General features: G+C 35.5%; 1 protein-coding gene across 6 annotated transcripts in view; it reads right to left on the reverse strand.

The window, feature by feature from the left end:
• Window positions 1-22,566, reverse strand: part of Mef2 (myocyte enhancer factor 2) — an 81,732-nt gene that overhangs the window by 56,438 nt on the left and 2,728 nt on the right. Inside the window, exon 1 of one of the 6 annotated variants that reach the window (XM_076623712.1) lies at window positions 1,961-2,144. The exons of the other annotated variants lie outside the window; for them this stretch is intronic. The gene's annotated coding sequence lies outside the window, so the exon portion shown is untranslated. Of the gene's footprint in view, window positions 1-1,960; window positions 2,145-22,566 lie in introns of those variants that run through there. 6 annotated transcript variants of the gene reach the window in all.

The raw sequence follows: 22,566 nt of genomic DNA on the forward strand, positions 1-22,566 counted from the left end.
TTTTTATGTAGCAACATAAGGATAGTTTTTTTTTTTTACGATATATTAAAAAATAGGAAAGGGTATCAGGAAAATTATATAATTTCGAAGGTTATGTAACAAATTGCCCAATTTTCAGTTACCAATCGTACCACTACCGATCGCTCAATATTTTTTTAAACCGTCTTCCACTTCCTCTTCAACGTCCACCATTATTACAGCAGAACACATACGTCAGAGAAGTGTCAGCTCAAAAAGCGAGCCAAATCTTGAAGACCAACTGATTCATTGATGAGATCATGCAACTAAAACCAGCACGGTCGTGCCAAAATACCCGGAAATTTTCTCTTTTCTTACTTGCAAAAATTATATATAATATATTATTATATTACTTATGTGGTGATCGAATCGTCGGAATATATCTCCGTTCTACTGTAACAGTTAAGGGTTAATCGCAGGATGGTGACAATAACTTCTGTCTTCTTAGAAGAATTGCAAAGCTTTAGATGATGAAAGTTTCAGGTCGTCGGATGAAAACTTCGTTTTCGAGAGATTCTGATGTTTTTGGTTCCCGAATTCACAAGTACAAATTTTACATCGCCAGATCTAAGGAAATTAATTTGTATATTTAGAAATCCGAAAATCGGAGTTTAAAGTTTTACAGAAAACCGAAGTTCTAAAACAATTAACATTAAATTCACGATAAATGTTTGGAATAAAAATAATATCGGCGATAACTGGCGTCTGTAACAGAATTTTACATCCGCAGTTAATCAACTTCAGAAAAGCTAACATCATAATTCATTAATTCCAAATATGAAATTTACATATTCAAAACCTATTAGAACAATTAATCCTGGTAAACCCTATAAAAAAACTAAAATTTCATAATTGAAGACAGCGTTAACGTTAATTTAAAGGAATTTGAAATTGTTAAATCAGAAGAATTGAACAAACAGTGGACACAGTTGGCGATGAAACGAAGTTTCCAGGGTGAAACAAAGGCGACAATAATTTTTGCCTTCGCCGAAGCCGCCGACTAGGAAAGAGGAAGGCATAAAACGACATTGCTCCGGATCGGCACGTGCCACTCGATAAATCTGTCGGCAGCTGACGGCACAGCCGGCTGCAGCCTCCCGCCTGCACTTGCGCTTTCTCCCTTCTTTCTCCCCTGTGTCTTAACGTTTCTTCCGCCCCCTCCTCAACCTTCTTGCAATCCCTTCGCTCTTACGTGAACTCCTCGCGACCCTTCTTCGCGGCCACGCCAAGCGTTACATGTATCTTCGTGACTGAATGCTAGGATCACATCTTCGAAGCATTACATTATAATTGGATGCGTATTTTTATTTACGCAGAAGTGCAAGAACGCACAGAATTCGCATAATATAGAAAAGTATATAAAATACGCGAAGTTTATCAGCTATTATAATATGAAATTTCTGCCACTCTAATTATAATAGATTTGTCCATTTATTAAATGAATATTTGAATTAAAACATTCGCTGTTAATTAGAATATAGCGAATCGCCATTGAAATTGCATCTTTGTCCGTGAAAAACGTCTTTATTTCAAGTAACAATGTTTCCTCTTCGATACTATTTTGTTTGCCTTTCACAAATGCACATAACCTATACTGTAAAAATTGCGTCAGCGTTGGTTAGCGTTATTACTTGGACAATGGAATTGACGCATAGAATGCGTCAATAGCAGCGAATGTTAATTAGTGCTCCTGGAACCGAATTTTGTTGTGCTATGTTCTCTTTTCGTTAATTATTTATTACAGAAACATGCTTCCTCTAAAGTTTTCACGAGAAAGTATAATGTACTAAATGAATTTATTTCATTAGAAGTCATAGAATTTGCAAATTAGAACCTTCATAAATATAATGTAATACGTATCGATAATTAAAGAAAAATACATCGATAATGTGTTACTAAATTTTAAATTGTACGTAGCCGTATTAGAATAAATGATCCTAACCTTCACCCACAGTATTATTCGTATGATGAACCTCTTTTGCTATTAATTTTTTCCAAATGCGACTGCGATTGTCTTTATGTTAACAAGATTTCCACAATAAAAAGGATAAAATATATGATAGAATACATAACAAAGATCTCAAAATATATTGAGATAATGGCAAATTCAATATACACAATGTGATTCGCGGGAGTGCCAACATGCGACTACCGAAGTTCCACTTCCCTCTCCAATTAGATCTATTCACCTTAAGGTGGTGTCGCTACAAGCGACCGCAACACTCAAAGCAAACTTTTCCTGAATTACTAAATTCCTAGAACTTATAAATTACACGTATGTGTCTAACAAGAATAAGAGGAAATATATTTCGATCTTTTCAAATTACTTTCTTTACGATTCTTAAACCTTCCATAGTACCTTGAAATATTTCTAGAATTAATAAATTATTATCTTCGTACTAATTAATATTTTCTAGCAATTTTTATACAAAATATAGTTAATAATACAGGAAAGGCTTAAGATTTACTTCATCAAATTCTATACTCTCTTTCGTCTATTTTTTCTAGTTATTAATTATCTTATATTAAAGTGGTTTGTATAAAAATTATTATATAAAAAACTTAAATATTCATTCTGAATCACTTTAAAGCAATTTTGTGTATTTTACAGCAAGTATAATAAAGGAAAACTACGTGTCTAGAACTTCATTGACGTGTAAGAAACAAACATATCAAATTTCAAGATACGTTTCAGGATTACGTAAGAGAAGATTCACGAAGAAAACAGGAAACGAATTTTCTAACTGAACCATTACGTTCTACTTTACGACAAATAATTGTAGATTCGTTTCTAGGCCCACGTTCTAAACGATCCAGGAGGGCCTGCATCCCCAAGAGAACGTGTGCACACGTGTATAATCCACGCTACAGCTTAGCACGTACGACGATGCTTCAGTGAAGGGCTTCTATGCTTCTACACGCGCATTCATTCGTGCCTGGATTACTCCGCTTGAAGCTAAACATGGTAACATAGTGGAATTTGGACGAATTTCAAACAAAGATACGAATTTTGCTTATTACATCATCAAATTACTAATTACAACTTGTTTCTTTCTTCAATTTTTACATTCTTTTCGAGAGAATTTATCTAAATTTCAAATTCGATCGAATGTAAGTTTAAGAGGTTGCAAATTCCCATTTGTTCTAATTTACTATCGTTATGCTATCTGTTCCAATTCGAAATCGTTTCCTACTTTTCATACTTTTTACCGGAATTTATCTAGATTCTGATTTAGATAATTAAAATGGAACATAAAAAATGTATATGGTTACCTTTTTTTTGAAGATGTTACGTATAATTGATGTCCCGAAGAGGTTATGTTTAATTAAAGGTATAATTATGATTTTACGATTCAGAATATTTAATATCTCGTATATGAGGTCGTCTCTCGATTTTACCAGTCGGTATAAAGAATTTAAACATATTAACTTTTCTCTATATTCCTCATTGTACTGTTACACTTTAACCCTTGACATTTTCTTAACCCTAACAATTTCTTTGCACAACGAAAGACTTACGTTTAAGATCCCACGCGCTCCACATAACCTCAACCCTATCTTACAATAACCGCCTATGAAAACTTTCTACCGGCAAATACCAAAAGTTAAAAGTCGAACTATATGAAATATTTTTTCTAATCTTTTTTCTTACTCAAAGAAAGTGATTTACGTCGAAGTTCAAAGTATAACGATTGGTAGTTCAAAATACTAGTTAAAGATTATTTTATATGAACCGTGATTATCTAATTTAAATTGCCCGAACTTTATCGAATATAGCTGACATCAGTAGAAACGTAATAATCAGCACAAGACGTAAAAGCTATAGAGATCTTTCGGTACGCAAAGTTCACAATGAATCTTCGAAACTTAAACTTTATCAAAATGTTATCTTTGGAAGCCAAACTGATCAACTCTACTTGTTACCAATTTCACAATTTCATTACATAAATATACGATTAATATTGAATTTTCCAAAAACAAATTACTTACTTGCGTGCTTTCATTTATTACAATGAAAATGACGTAAATAATAAGAAATTTCAAGATTTTCAAAATAATGTTTTCAACATTGTCACCTTTTTCTGCTTTTCGATTTATGCAGTTAATGAATATGTGACTTCTGAAATATTGCCTCGTATGATCATTACTTAGCTACTAATGACTAGCACCAATACAAATCTAACAATCGATACTAAGTGTAATAATTATGCAAATTTGTTCATACATAAAGGTCAAAATAAGTCTTGGAAACGTTTAAAAAAGTCATCCTCGGGAATCATCCCCGTGAGCGAGGCCGCAACTGCGCGTTAGCAACAGATGGAAAGAGCCGTGGTGCCGCGTGTCGCATATTACGTATCGCTCATAAAACGGCCAGTTATACGCGTACACACGGTACACGCTTCATCGATCAGCGTTACTTGCGTCATTGCAAGCCTGTCGTATACCTATAGCCAACGCAGTTTCTTTCTTCCCTTCGATCCACCGCGAAATTAATACGAAAACTAATTAATTAAAAAGAAAAGAAAGAATAAAAACCTAAAAGAAGAAAAAGACTTTATCATTTGTTCTTATTCTTCTCTTTCTTATTATTATTATTATTAGTATTATTATTATTATTGCGTTAGGTTTTCGTTCGTTACGAGCTTAGGTAACAAGCGGATTACAAATATAAGCAAAAGAATGGAAAAAGAAGCTTTCTTACAATTTTACCCCCATTAACAATAGGATAACGATTTTCTTTGTTGCGCCGATACGCATATCGATCATGACTCCTACAATTTCCAGTTTCAACTGGAAACGAAGACTTTTAAGCCACCCAGTAGTACAAATCGAGGGGAGGATCGTCGACTAGGAATCGTTCGCGGGCTAGAACGAACCCACGAGCCACGAGAGATGTTGGCGCGAGTGCAACGCGCCATATTCTTTGTCCTATGACACGACGATGTTAAAGCTCCGTGGCTAAAATTAAACGCAGCCGCCAGGGCTGAGTCTAAGACCGAGGCTGAGCAGGAGCAGCCGCCAGAAACCAGAGCACGTGCTTCAACTAAGTGACGTGTGCCTTCCTCCCCCTCCCCGCCGCGCCACGTTTTCCGTTCACGTTCCCTTTACCCCCTTCACTCGTTCCCTCCCATTCTCACCCCCTCTCTATCTCTCTCTTTCTCTCTCTCTCTCTCTCTCTCTCTCTCGCTCACTCTCTTTCGTTTTCGAGAAAAATCGAGTTTGAAACTTGTCAAGCGTACTTGAACTTGGCTAATTATCGACTGGGTTTGAGTAAATATAATCAGCAGCAGGCTTTTCTACGTGCGAAAATAAGAGAAAAATGTGGAATCAAATTGTCTCGTACGACGCTTTGTCTGCGAGGCAAATACATTAGGAAATTTATTACACGCTTGTACTAGGCCAACTCTTCATTGAACTCTGTTTTCTTCGAAACAGAGCTTCACGCGTAAACGTTTTATTCCACGTATATTCCCCCTGTATCGTGTACGAAGATTCGCAAGCACAGGTGAATAAAAACACGTAGATAGGTTCGAAGACGTTGGAGCTGCGATTGGCCAAGCAGAGAAGCGAATAAAAGCAGGCAATTATTTATATGACGTTTGGTATGCAAGATATAACGAAGAGGAATTTTTGGTGGAACGTGTACGCGAGTTAGTGATACGGTTGGCTTCAGGGGCAGATTGGTTGCAATCTGACAAGCTTCGAGATTGTTAAAGCTTAATCTGTTGGGCGTTTAGGACTATATTGTTTTGGCTGAGGTTTGGAAATTTGTGGCCATTGTAGCGCATCTCGAGAGTAACCTCTTTGCGAGGATCGATAACGAAATTTCCGTGGATAATAGCAATCAATAATGAGGAAATTATGGAAACTAGTTGAAGTTAGAGTAAATGATAGAATCGATATATACGTGAACATTAGAATTATGGCCGATTTCGAAGGCGATACTAAAATCAATAATTACATCTATGCAAATAATTAAACTAGTATTATACTATAATTGATAATATAATTAATATCGATATCAAAATCGATGATTGAGCTGGTAAGTGAATCAATGCTATTTTATAATCAATGCTCGAATCGATATCAATTTGAATGTCGATATTAGTGTCGATAATCGAAACGATTTTCATTAAAATCGAAATATATGTAATGGAAGTTGGTCTAATTGCTGTTATATCGACCAAACGATCGATCAATATCTCGCGTGCGAGTAAACCGAACTGAGGGAGCTGATACAAACATCCTGCACCTCACACGTGGCCTCAACCGACTGTAGGACACGTGTTCCTCTCTCCTACAGAGACATTTCCCCATAAAATCAGCCTTTCGATAACCTATGAACGTCCTAATAGAAATTTGATCTCACTCCGTTTAAGATTCTCTATTCCATCAACAGCACGACCAACATTCCATTTCTTTACATAGGAATTAATAGTTTCAATTTCAGTCACCAAACATTTCTTTTAGAATATCTTCGCCTATTAAATTGAAACTCAACCTAGAAAATTGGATCAAGATTTACATCATAAGAAATTTCAACCATTGATTCTGTTATAATCTCCATTATGTTCGTACCAATTACTTGTTTCAGATACCCTTTTACTTTATTATCCAATCCCTTAACTTGCTAATCCTCAGCTCTAGAAAGTACAATTCTGAAAATCTCAGTGACAGTACACGAGATTAAAACGTTTCCTCTTCTCTGAAAGACATAATGTTCTATGAGAGAATCTAATCCTCCGAAATACTACCACTTTTCGTCATTTAGTCATATAGTAATTTATCAAGAGTGTCATGCGAGTCTATCGAGAAGAGAAAAGAAAAGCAAACAAAAGATCGAATTGAAACGAAAATCAGACGATCTTGATACAAATAATCAGGAAAAAATTTTTTATTTTAATGAGAATGGTAGCGGATAACGTGGCGGGAGGGCAGTACAAGGAGTCGTAGCCTGCACGTAGGGCCACACGTCGTCGGTTATAGGACCCCATGGTTCGCCATGGCCAACGCGATGCGACCAGACACATATTAGAACGATCTGAGTCTCGGTATGTTCTCTGGTGTGTACAGAAACGAAACTAAAATGTTCACACGTGTGAAAAATAACGAAAAAGAATCAACCGTTATGTAGCGAAATTCTTAAAATTCGTCAAATTTTATGCAGTAAAATATATACCATGCTTTTGTTTATTTGATTTTCTTGAGCTATCGCCACAAGTTTTATTAGCTCTTTCGCACTTTCTTCGCCAGATACGCAATTGGTGTTTAACGAAGCCATGCCGGCTAGCAAGGTCACATCTATCTAACGAGGTACGTCTAATAATTGATACAACGATTGCTAACAAGTACGGAACTGTGAAACCGGTCGAGTAAACAACAGAGAATGTCGAAGGAAACGTATCCAGATAGGTGGATAAATTGTTTTGTATTGAGTATTGAGAGTATTGAGATAATCAATTACGATTCAACTGTAGCGTGAAATGTTTGTCTTGGTCGTTTCAATAAAACGATCAGATTGTTAAGGAATGATTTATTATAGTATTAGTATAATATAGTACTCTAATTCTAATAAAAAAGACACTTATCCCATATCCCAATATAGAACTGATTTTAATAAAAACAAATCTCTATTCTATTTTATTCTAAATAATAAACCTAATTTTAGAGGAAGGTAACCCAGGATCTTTACAAACCCAACTTCCAAATTTGTATCCCTCAATTCTTCTAAAAATTATAAACCTAACTCTGATATAAATTAGAAAACTCAGATTCTCCATTCCATATTCTCCGAAAAACCTAACGATCTTTTGACCAAACGTAAGTCCAAGTCCAAGGACCGAAGCTACGATCACGGAAGAAGAAGAACAGAAAGAAATGACTAAAACGGGAGGAAATCTTCCAAAAGCTTCTATAACTGATCCAATCTCATTTCATTCTCAATCCCAGCCAGCTAAGCTAGCCGATATGATTCTAGCAAAAAATGTGGCAGATCGAAGGAACTATAAAGCTATCGTGAAAGTACAGAGCCATCCGCAGAGATTCTTCTGCAACTCTGTGTGTCCCTGTTTGAGGCGCGCGCAAACTGGAGCTTGAAACGCGATACTCGACGCGCGAGACGATACGCGGGCCGATTCTACTCGAAGCGAAGCAGAATGAACGCCGAGGGCCGGCGAAAAGAGAGGGAAAACGAGGTGGCGTGAAGGAAGAGGGTCGGGAAAAGAGGAAAACAAGAAGAGGGAGGCTCGTGAGTTGAGTGAACGCACACTCGAGCCGCGTGTACGCGGGAAGGGAGAGGAAAACCAACATACACGTACATACATAAACACATATAAAGAGAGCGAGGAGAATCTCGCATGAACTACGTTTATTCCAAACGTAGACTCTCTCAGTATTCTTCTTCTTTTTCTTCTTCTTCTTCTTCTTCTTCATTTTACTCTTATTCATATTTTTCTTCTTTTAAAGGCTTCGTTCAGGGAAATGGTTTCGTACGAAAGAATTTTCTTAAGAAGCTTCTGTCTGAACCCTTTGTGTTTCACTTTACTGCTATTCGGTATTTTTATTTTAATCGACTTATATTTCATATTCTATAAAATAGCTTCAAAGGCTTTGGCCGCAATTTTATACTTTCATAAAACTTTGTTACATATCGACGCACATTTTATAATTAATTGATATCTCGTATTTTTCTATTTTTTGAAGTTTTTATAGTAACTAGATTGCACGTGTTTATGCAATTCGTATTTTCATGCGAACAATGAAAAACGTAGGACGTAGGCAGGCAGATAGTTTTACTTACTGAATGGAATAACAACAGAGTATTGTGTTTACTTTTATTAAATTTTGCTATATTATACCAGAAATTTCTGTATAATTACTAGACTGAGGATGTTTACGCATTTATGGAAAATTCAAATGTACAAAAATATCTAAAATAATATATAAAAAGAACATTAGCTACAACATTTTCATCTGGAAATAATTATTTATATTATGGTATTTAATTTGGATTGAATTAATTTCTGTTTAAGTTTCATTTATTTCATTATATCTTAAAAACTATGAATTTGTAAATGTATGAGATGTACTTGTAGATGAATGATTATAATATAATAATTATGTTTGCATGTACAGCTTCATTATTTTATATATATAAATAAATATATATATATACATATATGTAATTTTTATTCGCTTACTAATTTTAAAAACAAAGAATAGGTTTAATATGCTAAAAGTGAAAAGAAATGGAACAAAATACAGCGTCGAGTCAAGCAAAGAAGTAAGAAATGTTTAAGCTTTTCGCGATTCGATACGAATTTCATTTTGCCAGGCAGGTGAGAACTAATTAATTTGCAGAGAATAAAGGATAATTTAGCGGCGAAAGATTCGAGATAATTATGAGAACTACTTTTCACGTATAATGTGATGTAATAAATAGTATTATGGAAATTAGGTAATTAACTCATAATAAGTAGTATAAATTGGAAAGAATCTAAAGGTTGATGAATAGAAGGAGGAAGTTTTTTCTAATGTTTGATGTCAATGGTTTTTTTATGTAAAAAAATGCATATCCTTTTTTTAACGATATTATATCACTTTTTGTAGAAATGATTCATGGAAATCGTTGGAACTAATCGATGGTTAAATTAATTATATACCGTTTAATGTCAGTTTATATCATTTTATAAAATTTAAAGATTTGTTTTACTTTTTCATTTAGAATAATATTAATTTTTCTTTCATCGAAGGGTGCAAAGAAAACGGAAAGAAGTCTGATAAAAATGGTATTTCTTTTCTAAAACCACTACCTACGTTCGAATATTTATCATACCACTTAAACGACATATCGTGACTCTTCTACAAATATTCGTATCAATATGAACAGTGAATGGAATAGACGAAAAGCTGTCGCACCACCTACACTTCTTCGAAATATTCTATTCGAGAACTCAAAATGATCATCTACACAAAATACCTTTTATCCATGCCACGAGAATAAAATTTGGAGAAAGAACGAAGATCCTACTTATGTATATAAAACAAGGCTCCTCTTCTGTCCTGATATCCTTCCCATATTTAATAATACGATTATTTATCCATGGAATCTATTAGTCAAATATATTCAATAATTGATCAGCCACACTATATTATTGATCTATGGAGAAAGGCAGTATTACCTATTTATTGATAACTCTTTTGCCCTTTGGAGTTTGAAGGACTTACATTCTTATATCTAGATTTCTCTGTTCGATTGATGAATATTCGATTGATTAATATTACCAACATTACATATAAAGATATAGTAAATGAAAGAAAGCCATTGTGCAGTTGTTAATATTTTGGGTCTTGGTTTAATGTGAAAAGATAATGCAATAGGATATGTTGCTAGAAAATATTAAGAGCATATTTATTATCTAGTAAGTTATGGAAGTTTATGCTAATATAAATTGGCTTTTTAACATTAAAACTACCAGAGTACTTGAAATGACCAATCTGCAATTCTTCATAGAAATTCTACAAGTTTACAGCCTAGCAAACTATGAACGTACGTACGAATTATCAGAGTAGTTAATAAAACAACACATTTGTAATTTGTCATAGAAATTTTGTAGATTCGTAAAGGCGCGTTTCCAAGATCTCAGCGAGCTTTTACAAACTTTAACAATTACTGCCTTCTTCTCTAGTCAGCTCATTTCCTTTCAATTTTTCCACGTCCAATAACCAAGAAAATGAAGAAGAGGAAGAAGAAGTATAAGTAGGAAAAGAGATAGAAGAAGAGACAGAAGAAGGAGGAGGTGGAGGAGAAGGAGAAGAAGAAGAAGAAGAAGCAAGAGAGGAACCAGAAGAACAAGAAGGAGGAAGACGCTCCTGAAGCAAGATGTCCCCGTGGAACTCTCCCCTGGTTCTTTCCTCGAACTTACCATGGATTCTCTCTTCCTCTCCCTTTCTACGCGTGTGCACGCGTCAAACGCACACAGTAACCGGCACGCAACACATACATGCGAAACGTGTGTAGAGAGGGGGACAGCGGCGCGCGTGTATTACTCGAACTAGCAGAGGAAGAGAAGAGAGGAGAAACGAGCTGGCAGATGTTGGGCGCGTGCGGCGTCGAACCTTTTAAGGCGCGATCACTGGACGCCCGGCGTCGCAACGGCCCTCCCCGCGTCGCTTTCGCCCCCACCAAAGTCCACGGCTCTCCTCATTCCGTCTCTCTTCCTCCTTCGCTACACTCTCCACTTCGGACACCTTGAGAACAGACAAACCACGCGCGCCACACCAGCCTCCACGAAACTTCATCTACCTCTTCTACTTGCCTTCCTACCGCCTTCCTCGACGCTACAATCCTCTCCTTCCGTCGCGTACCACACCGCACGGATAGAGGCAGTTGAGCCTTTCCACTGTAATTTGCTTCGAGCCTCTTCTGCTCGTTTTTCTGCCTCCGCTTTGCGCTCGGATCGGTGGATTCGTGGTTAGGCTGTTGGTCCGATTGTGAGAGCGTTTGGAGAGGTGGAACAGGGTCTGGGGATGGGAGAGGTTTCACGAGGATTAAGGTGAGATTATGTATATGGGTGATGGATTTTAGGGGAAACGGGGGATTTAGTTTTCGCTGTGGGAGTTTCCTAGGGAAATTTTTCTAAGGGTAAAGATTTGGTACAGTTTGTTGGAGATAGATAAATTTTTTAACGAACGGAGGAAGATATTTTGTCAATTTTATACGTTAGTGTCTTTAGACGTAACGTTGAGTTTAAGGGAAACAGAAAATTTGGAATTCGTTGTGGCAACTTTTCAGGAAAATTTTTGAATGAGGCTTCGGAATTATTGTTAGAGTTGAAACTAGTTCTTGGAAAGAAAGAAGAAAGATCAGAAAACTGTTTTGGGAAAAGGGAAGAAAGAGTGAGAGCTGTATTGTGAAATATGTTGCAATATAGTTACCAAATTTCGTATACTCGTTTGGTTCAATCTGAATTTACAGATAAAACATAGTCTTTAGAAGAAATTTAAGGTACAATTTTAAGTATGGCTAGAACTGACTTAAAACTCAAGTTTCGCTAAATAGAAGATTTTTGGTTGAACACAAGTAGCTAACATACTGCAAGAAAAATGAGGATAACATTTAATGAACACGTCTCTTCGAAACCACATTCCAAACAACCTAATGACGCCCGAATACCTTAGATAACATTAGCACCAGTGTTACAAGCTACTGGTTCCTAGTCATTCAAAACGCTCAAACCCTTTATACACAGCTATGTTAAGTCTATACACCCACGAAAGCAACATTTCAAGTATAATACAGTCTGCCCACGAAAATCACATTCCACGTATAATAGTTCGCGCACAAAAGAAACATTCGAAATATAATAGCTCGCTAACGAACAAACATTCCGAGCATGTACACTACACTGACAATTGTTAAAGAATCTCTATTGTGGACATTTCTATTTCATCTCAACGAAATTATCATTGGCGAAAAAAGTCTTGTAGGCTTAATAGATATTGTAGCGAAATAATCTTACAGACTTTATATCTGTCGATTATCTGTCTTTATATCTAACGATATCGTGACGAAAATCAATTTCGACGCAATCATTAAAAAAGAAATTTACAGACATAAAGATACAAAAATCAAAATGCCACCGAAAACGCGTAAATGCGAACTTTCTTTAGCTTGGGAATTTGTACGTTCTCTATTCGTAAATATCTCTCTAGATGTTAGTTCCTTAAGGAGCATCTCACTTGCACAGTCGTTCCTTGCCAAGTCGCGTTATACGAGGACGATAACAATTATTTAATCACAGGGACTTTGTCGGTATTGCCTGGTAAACAAGTAAAAAGAAAAAGAAGATAAAAAAATATAGGTAATCAGGGATGGAAAGAAAGAAAGACGGAGGCGTTGCACGTGGCCGATAGGACCACGTGGGCTTTCAGCCGACGTCACCGGCCGAACCGACATCCCATCGCGTATTGATTGAGAGTGGCCATGGTCGTTTCCATGACGACGTTTCTTTTACCTGTACAGTTCATACACATACCTACATCTACACAGCTATACATACACAAATATACACATATGTATATGATACACCTTGCCAGGTACGCAGAAGCAGCTACCTATCTATCTACTACGTAGGTAGCAATCTTAGGGGAACGTAGGTGTACGTAGGTGCGCATGGTACCTGCGCCAGGGACTGTAAGTTCTCTTTCCCAACCCTCCTCTATCTGCCTACGTTCTGCTCTCTCCCCTTTGCTCCACACCCTCCCCTTGTCATCTTTCTTTTCGAACCCTATCAAGCTGTCCTATCTGCACGGTGTATCGAGTGAATCGGATCGGATCCTCGATAGAAATCTCTGGAGCGTGCACGTTACCGTACCACGCGTGCAAAATTTATAATCGACCCCTCCGATACCGCGCCGTGACGCGTACGTACCCTCGCCCCGAACCACCCCCAGAGGCGACACACCCCCTCTGGTACCCTAGATCGGATACACTACAGTGTACCGACGATTATAGCGGATTCGTTTTGTGGGGCACCTTGCCGGTGCTCCTTCGTGGATATTGAGAATCCATTGTTGTTTTAACGTTAATTATAATTAGAAACGCAATAAAAATATTGTTTATACAGCGAGAGGCAAAAGCGAGTATACACTTTGCGAAAGTGAGGTTCGTAAATTATCGACATACGAAGATGCTCGTAAATTATTCTCTTATCTATGTTTTTTATTATTAATTTGTATCGGTACATGCTATATATCTTTCCGATCAATTTTTAATTTGTACGACATATGTGTAAGAGCTGTTCGAGTAAACATCCCTTCAATCTATACTATGCCCGTTTTTGCTTCTCACTGTATACATACAGCAAATTCGTACAATTGTTGAAAGTTGCGTTAAAATTGTTATTATTGAATATTCTTAGCGCATACGGTTATATACGTATTGGTCAGAAACGATAGTATACAAATTGCAAAAATAATGTTTGTAATATCATCCCTCTTCTCTATCGTTCAATTTATGGAATTGATCAATGTAGCTTGAACGGCGTAAATGTAACTTAATAACGTGAAATATCTGCATGAGTCAGAACTGACCCAGCCTTCGCCGCCCGGTGATTAAGACGTATAGAAGCTTAAGCATCGTTTAGATTAACCAATTTACTTAAATTCAAGTTGTACGATTATGTTCATACAAACTATTTGAGTTTAGACGGCTTGAATTTGTGTTGAAATAATCAGATTTCAAATACATAGAAAATGGAAAACGAGTACTCGATCTTTCGTGAATCTACAGAACAAAAGTATTTTAACAGGATAATTTAAAAATATAAAAGTATAAAAATGTAAAATATAAATCGAAAAGAAAATGCTATTGATAAATTAAATAAGAAATGTCTTGTGCACGTAAAAATATAAGGAATGTACATAATTTAAAGCTTATTTAAGCTTAATTGATCTGAATTAGATATTACAGTCATGTTAGTTTAAGAGTCTATTTCTGGGCGATAAAGCAAGGTAGTAGAAATATCGATACGATTGACGTTGTCTATCACTTAGGAAATTTGTATTATAGGTGTTAGAGAGTTAGGCTAGATTTTTCTGCTATACGGCAAGGGATAAATGTTGATAGGTAGGAATGGTATAAATGTTAGTAGGTTTGGTGTTGTAGAAGTTCGGAAGAAGAAGAAGATTGGAATTTATAAACAATAGAAAATCACAGGGTGGAATTCATGATTTATGGATGTGTCGGCAAGATATGATGCTTACTGAATATTAGAAAAAGAAATTTCGTATACCATAAAGTATCCACGACTTGCTATACAAAATATAATGCATAATATATAGCGATATAATTCATAGAATCCAATATGGGCAAAGAACATTTCTTAAAACGTCGCTTAGCATTTAATATGACAAATATCAAACCCAACATACTAACAACGATATCTCCCCAATTTTCCAAATATAACTCTAATCGAAACACTCTCAACGCTAACTCTACATACATAAACGCTGCTCTGAAACTATTTCTCCGATCTAAACAGCGAATATTTATACAAATTCATATGTTCGTGTATATATGAAACGGAAATGGTACTTAGATAAAGAATTGTGTTATCAACTAAATATTACAACGAATACTACACTTTGGATAATATGTGCATTGTACGCATTCTAGCATCTTCAAAAACCCGCAATTTACTCCAAAACAAACTTAACCTCTCTCTTATTTACGTACATAAGTGTACATATACTTCAGCAAACTCTCCCTCTCTCCGCTCCTTCCAGCCAGAGAATCACCATAACGACGTACACAATCCTATATATATATATATGTGGTACATACGTATCATGAAAGGTAGTACGCCAATTACAGAAATTTCACTGGCACGCCCGTCGACGCTTCATTAACGGCCGAGTCATAACAAAGCTGTTTTATTTATCGACGGAGAATAATGACAAAATCGATCGGATATTCGTGTACGTTACAAACCGCGGAAAATGGACGGAGCAGCACGTGCTGCTAACACGTGGTGATCGGGTCCGCGTTCAGGTATGGAGGAGGGGAACGAGTATAGGTTAGAGGAGCGTGGGGTGGGGGGAGGCGGCGCGCGTCTCAGCAAAGTGGAAGGGAGAGCGGACCAGTTCCCGCGTAAACACTTGCTTTTTGTAACTGTACACACAGCCACCAATCACGATCCTAGATACCACACGATTATTCAGCATCTTCCAAGAAACGACAGATTGTAATCTGGCGATATTATGGTGAATGCTAATCTGGTGAGAAACTGACAGGATATCGTTATTGCACGATATCGGAAATAAAATGAAATGAATCGTGCATTTTCAGGTTAAGTGGAGATGATCGTCAGTGACACGCGCTGGATGAAAATTTAACAGTCTTCGACAGGATATCGAAATTAAAATATATAAGCGTTATCGCGTCTATTATTGTAACGTGATTAAATATTGCTACACAACGTTTCAATCCAAGTTAAAATAATTCTATGTATATTATTTCGACGACTATGTATATCAGACGATTCTTTCTACGAAATATTTTACGTAATTCGAATTACCTCCACTTAAATTCACGAAAAAGTAGTTGAAAAACATACGCATAATAATATCAAATAATAACTTTAAACAGCAAAACCTGACATAATCTCACAACCTCCGAAGTATCGCCATTCAAAAATCCCCAAAGCTACCGACAGAAACTACGAATGGTTTTCAGTTTATGAATGAAATACTTCGAAAAATCTTCGTATAATACGACCGAATAACAAACCTAACAAGACCTAACCTAATCCTACAACCCCTCGAACTATCGCCACTAAAAGATCCCGAAACTATTGTATCAGACGAATCCATCAGAAATTATGAATAAGATAAGATAAGAAAGTAAATAATTAAAGTTAAGAAACCTGCGCATAATCGGACGACAAATCGAGTAGCATAACCCATTGAAATGTGATGGAAAAACGACTATTCAGAGGCACGTGTCATTGGCACGTGATAAAAGGGCTTAGGAAATGGAACAAAGGAAGACAGAGAGATGGAACCGTAAAATAGAACGAGTCAGACGATGGATTTCCCGTATGTTGCATGAGAAGCAACCATAATAACGACAACATTTGCGTCAACATTGTAGCCGTCTACTGTCGTCGAAATTTTCTTCCTCCTAACAGCTAGCATTTTGTACGTGATACACGCACGTGTATCTGTATGTGTGTATACCTGCAGGACGATCGACTTTTGACCACAATGACACGTGTACATCGCACGTGAGAGTAGGCGGAAGGAATCATCGGAGTTGCGTTCAGATTTACGTCAATCGTGACCTGACGCGAGAACGCAAGGCTCAAAGACAGCCCTAGCTTTAACCAGGGGGAAAAAATGACGGTTAAAAGGAAAACGAGCTGGGACGCTTTTTCCGATATTGCGGAGAGAAAGAGGAAGAGCGAGAGAGACGGGCAGAGACAGAAAGGGGGAGAAGAGAGTTTCTGGGGAACTGACATCCGGTTCTTCTTCAGCCGTGATGCGCGGGAACATGGCTACCGCGGGAAACGGAAGATAGGCAGTATAACAAGAAAGGGAAACTCCTTCTCTCTTTCTTTTCAAGGAATATTGGAATATAAGAAAGACTGTAGAGTAGCAATTTTTTTTTTTCAGTACAAAATTCTTCTTCCTATGTTCTTTCTATATTCGATATTCATATGTTTATTTTATATATCATAAATTAACAGTAATATTATAAATTATATTCTAGCGAAAGATACGAAATGAGAGAGAAGATTCTTCCTCCTTTTTTTTTTCAAGGAATATCGAAGAACTGGAAAAGTTACGTAATGGGAATCTTCTCCGAACACAATATCTGCCGTTTTCATCTTTTTCCTTTTTGAATATTTTTATAGGGACGTGTATGCTGTATCCTTATTTCGTAATATTATAAATCATATACCCGGAAGCAAAAGCTAGTGGAACAAAAAAGAAAAGCTGCTCTTTCTTTTCAAGGAATATTCGAGTATAAAAGTATAAGAAAGCTTAGAAAATAAATTTATATATAATAAATAATTTATATATAATAAATAATTTATATATAATATGCCTATTTATATATAATATGCTTAAATACAAATATACTACAGGCTGGTTATTCTAGTGTTAAGAAACTTTTTTTTAATGTATTCAATTGAATATTGATTTTCTTTAGAATGAAAATAATAGCGAAAGGCAAATTTTAGCATCACTGAAGAAGTTTTATATTGCGTTTGTACTAAACGTTAATTTTTTTTCAAGTACAGATACGTATTAGGAGAAAGAAAATTTCTTGTTTCCGGTAAAAGAAAAAAAAAAAGAACCCCAACGCTAAAAATGTCCAATACTAACTGGATTTATCCAATATATGCAATATTACGTATGTACATAATTTAATTCTCTAGAAAGTAATTTCTGATATATGATGAATACTGATTACCTTCAGACAACTAAGGAATTTGAAAGTAAAGAATTTCCAGAAATAGATATGAACAATAATTTACCTATACGAAGAAAATAAGAAAATGAAGTTTGTAGATAAAAAAAATTTCACTTACCTTCTCCTTAACTTAACAAAAATCTACAACCCCATTGAATAATAAAAATATAAATAGTTGAAATATGAAAATAGTACGTAAACAAATGAGAAAAATATTAAATATCTTGAATCAAAGCACACGACACAGAATATCCTAAACTCGTATTTATAGATAAAACTCGAAAGTACCATAATACCCCGTTTCGATCGATTGATTTGGTTCAAATCAATCGATCTTCTCATTATCTCATCCGTAAATCGAAAAATACATAAGAATACATAGAGCGTTCTAAATATTTCCAGTCAAACTTTGTCAATATATTTTATGAAATTTTCCAATTTTCCAATGATGCGTCTCCTTAACACATGCTACGTTTCAATTTTGCAATACGTATCAATTCTTTGCACACGTATAAAAGTACTACCAAATGATGCGAAAATTAATACAATAAACCTAATCAATTAGTATATAAATGCCATAATAATTACAATGGTATACAATTTTTCGTAGCCTCTATATATCCCCCAGCAAAGTTCAAGTTCGAATATCCTATTAGCGAATAGATCACTCGAAAAATCATGCTTCGTCAGAACAGAAAATTGATACGCGTGCGACACACGTACCGTTCGAATTATATTTTATCATGGATAACCCATCTATTCCGGTTCCAAGAATACGACGTATGCCCGGTGAATTATTAAAGCGAGCGTCAGAATTGCAGAGTGGCCGAATCAAATTAGTCGGCGCCCGGTCCCATTAAAAGATCCCGACAAATCGCTTTAAACGTTATTTCTAAATTCACCATCGATTGCAAAGCAGCCACCGATGGTGGTCCCGGCGATCTGCAATCGGCTCACCTGGTCTCTCGGCTATTCGCAACCAAGGTAAATCTTCCAACTGTGCCAATTTCACCGAGACGAAATTCACGATGTGTAAAAAGGAGAAGGAGATACATTGGCGCCACAGTGTTCCAAAGATTCGCTTTTTTGTGGCCAAAATTCCACTTTTCGAGTTCAATATTTCCGTAGAATTTCTTTTGCTATAAAGTGACTATAAACAGTATCGTCGAAAGAGTACTATTCATTTTATTATAAATTTTCTAGACAATTGCGTGGTCGAGAGGCGATACGAAACGAAGCTGCAATCGTTCTTTCTAGATTTTATAGAATATTCTTTTAATCCACACATATGGATGGTACAGAGTTTGTAATAATTTAAACCTTGTAGCACGTAGCAACGTCGATCGATCTTAACAAATAATAGTTTCTTTTCGAAACAAAGTAGAGTCTATACTTTTTGAAAGGCTTGTTGGTATAAAGTTTATTGCTGTAAATATTCATATTACGTTATATAAAATAAATTTCTGTTGGAAAGCATCGGTGCAAGGTTGTTTTTAATTTCGCTCGCGAAACATCACTGTCCAGACGACCGTGTTACGTTGAACAGAAAATCTTCAACTTGTTAATCAGATGGTCGTTTAGTCAGAAAGTCAGAAAGAAATCAATCAACAGAAATTACGATATAATTTGTATAATTTATAATTTACGATAGAAATACAATTTCTCAAGTATTATATACTATAGGTACTGTAACACTGTGTCATACGTAATAAATTTAATAGAATTCTATATGGATATAAAATTCTAGCGCTTTGAATATGAATTCTGTGAAAAATTCAAATAAAATTTTAATCTATCGTGAAAAGACTTTGTGAGACCTTTTTTGTACGCATTGGTATTATTAAAATTTCAATCTCACTTAAACGAGTATTAATCTTCACCGGTGCAGATATATGATATAATTGATTTGTAACAAATATGAGACCGATATAATAAATCAATAAAGGAATTCGAACGAAGAGTTAACTTATATTTTCCAGGTTAACAGGTTAATTCCAGGATAATATTGTTTCAATGATGAAACAGTAGGATTTCAATAAAATTAACATCCTCTTTAGTTGCTAATTAAATCAAATTTGTAGAAAGCTCGGATAAGATACGTGCTATTTATGGTTTAAAGTCTTAAATGATTTACGACAAATCGAATAGATTTTCGTAACGCTATAAAAATCCTATATTAAACAGACGCTAAGTAATCTCTACCGGAACCATGCCATCGCATAAAACCAGATATAAGTACTTAATAATTCCCCTTCAATCCTCTTCGTCTCTATTTTTTCTTCCTTCTTTTCTCCCCTGCTCTTTCCACTTTTGCTTCCTTCCCTTAACCCTTTCATTTTTCCCCCCGTCTCTCTTTCATTCCTTCCCCATTTTTACTCCTTTTCTCTCCACTTTCCCTCATTTTCTCTTCCTTTCTCCATTCTTCCCTCCTTCGTTATCCTTAATAAGATCAACGAAGAGGCGGAACACGCTGAAACGACTTCAGACGAACACGCTTGGATTCAGCTTGATTCGGAAAAGCAAAAATAAAAAAAAAAAAAAAAAAATCGGTTCATCTTAAGGAATCGAAAGTTCACGTTTCACGCTTCTTCGCAGAAGATAATATGCAATTTACAAAGCTTGCATAATGTTTCGAAAATGAATGACGTCAATGTTTAGGGTTGTTCTCGGGAAGGTTATCGATGAAACTGTTCTTTCTCTTTAGCGAGTGGGTGGGATCGATGACGAGGGCGACGTGCACAATTTCTTCGTGGAATTTTTATGAACTTGGGTCTTTTTTCGGGTGCAACGAAATTACCGGAAACCAATGCCGTTCGAATAAGAGTAATCATGACACGATACGAAATGGAAAATTTATATAGCCGAACTGACCCAAAAAAAGTTCTATCTACTTTCATTTCTATCGACCGTGCAGTCTCTCACCGGTATAATTAAATGGTATGTATTCTATCATAGACGAAGCTTTCGTCGAAATAGAATTTTGAAAAAGAATTTCAATCGCCTGTAAGATACAAATTGTTCGAATAATCGAAAATATCTAATTTTTCTAGAGAAGGATGAAGTATAGAAGAAACTTTTCGCAAAAAGATTTTGAGATCGAAATAAAGAAGAAGTTCGATATCTTAGATCGAGATTTTCACGTCAATCGCGACGAAGAAGAAGTTTGAATAACGTATGAGATTAATTGTTAATGAATATATGAAATATAAAAATTCAAGGAACCCAGCAGAGTTATGTTAAATTATCACAAGCTTGAATCATTCAACTGGTCCGCAGAATCGAATGAATTTTTCGATAAATCGAATTTTCAATCATTCGTCTAATAGCTCCTAATTCGACAAATCCGTTCGACTAATTACGGCTTTCAAATTATTCGATCCGATATTTTTGTTAGTCCAACGAAGAGATATTTAATTTCACCTGATTTAATAAAACGAATTACAAAAAGGTAAGGTAGGTAAGGTAGGTAAGATAATTCTATTCAGGTATGTTTCAAAATAATGGACAAACGTTTAGGTCATACGAGTTCCATCCATCTGCATAGACTCGAGGACCCACATTGTAACGCGCTTTGTACCACGAGGTCGTGTAATTCTTTGTAACCAAGCGGTCGCGCATTATTAGACGGGTTCAAGTTCTGCGAGATTCCACGATAATACAATACAATACACGATAATACACGATAATACACGATAATACACGATAATACACGATACAATTGATATAACCGTCGAAATGCGCGTAACGGACCAACGCATTGGTTCCCATGTTAACTTCCTTTCGCTGAGAGAAGGATCGCGTTCCCCCTACACCAAATTATTCGAATACTTGTAGGCATCTTTACGTGTATTATATAAAACGCTTTAAAATTACATTAGCACCGCTATGAGATCCAAGTATCACGGTTGTATCGGTGAAGTTTGTAACAAATTTGAAAATGTATCTAGAAATCACAAGATATTTGGTACAAGCATATATTTCGCAGAAATCATAAAAGTATTTAAATAGTTTATTAATCATTATATTAACAAGTTACAATATTATTCAATGGGATCATATTTAACGCTTACTAATATATTTAAGATGATAAATATCTTGCAACTTCTGTGTACATTTTCAGATTGGTTTCAAATTAGATCAATATAATCATGCAGGTGGTATCTTATTTAAAAATTATTCGTATAACAGATATATTTATAAATATAACAATTTTCTGTGATAAGTATTCTAATACTATTTTCGTGAATAGCTATATATTTCGCCAGGTATGTTCTTCTCTTAATAATCCCGTGAGAACTCAAAAACTAAACTAACTTCAGACTATGAATCAAAAAACAACAATAATTACTTCCATTTTTCCCTAGATATATTATACACTAGAACTATTAAACCAGTTAAAACGACTGTTATTACATTTTCTGTTTTTGCAATTATTAAAAGTATTTACGCAAGTATCTTTGGTAATATTAATGTTTAATTTTATTATTTATAGACACAAGTATAATTACATATACTTTATTCACTTTCATCATATTGCTTTAATACCAATTAGTTATTTCTAACACACT

This window comes from Bombus vancouverensis, chromosome 13, assembly GCF_051014615.1.
Source record: "Bombus vancouverensis nearcticus chromosome 13, iyBomVanc1_principal, whole genome shotgun sequence".
NCBI classification, from domain to species: domain Eukaryota; kingdom Metazoa; phylum Arthropoda; class Insecta; order Hymenoptera; family Apidae; genus Bombus; species Bombus vancouverensis.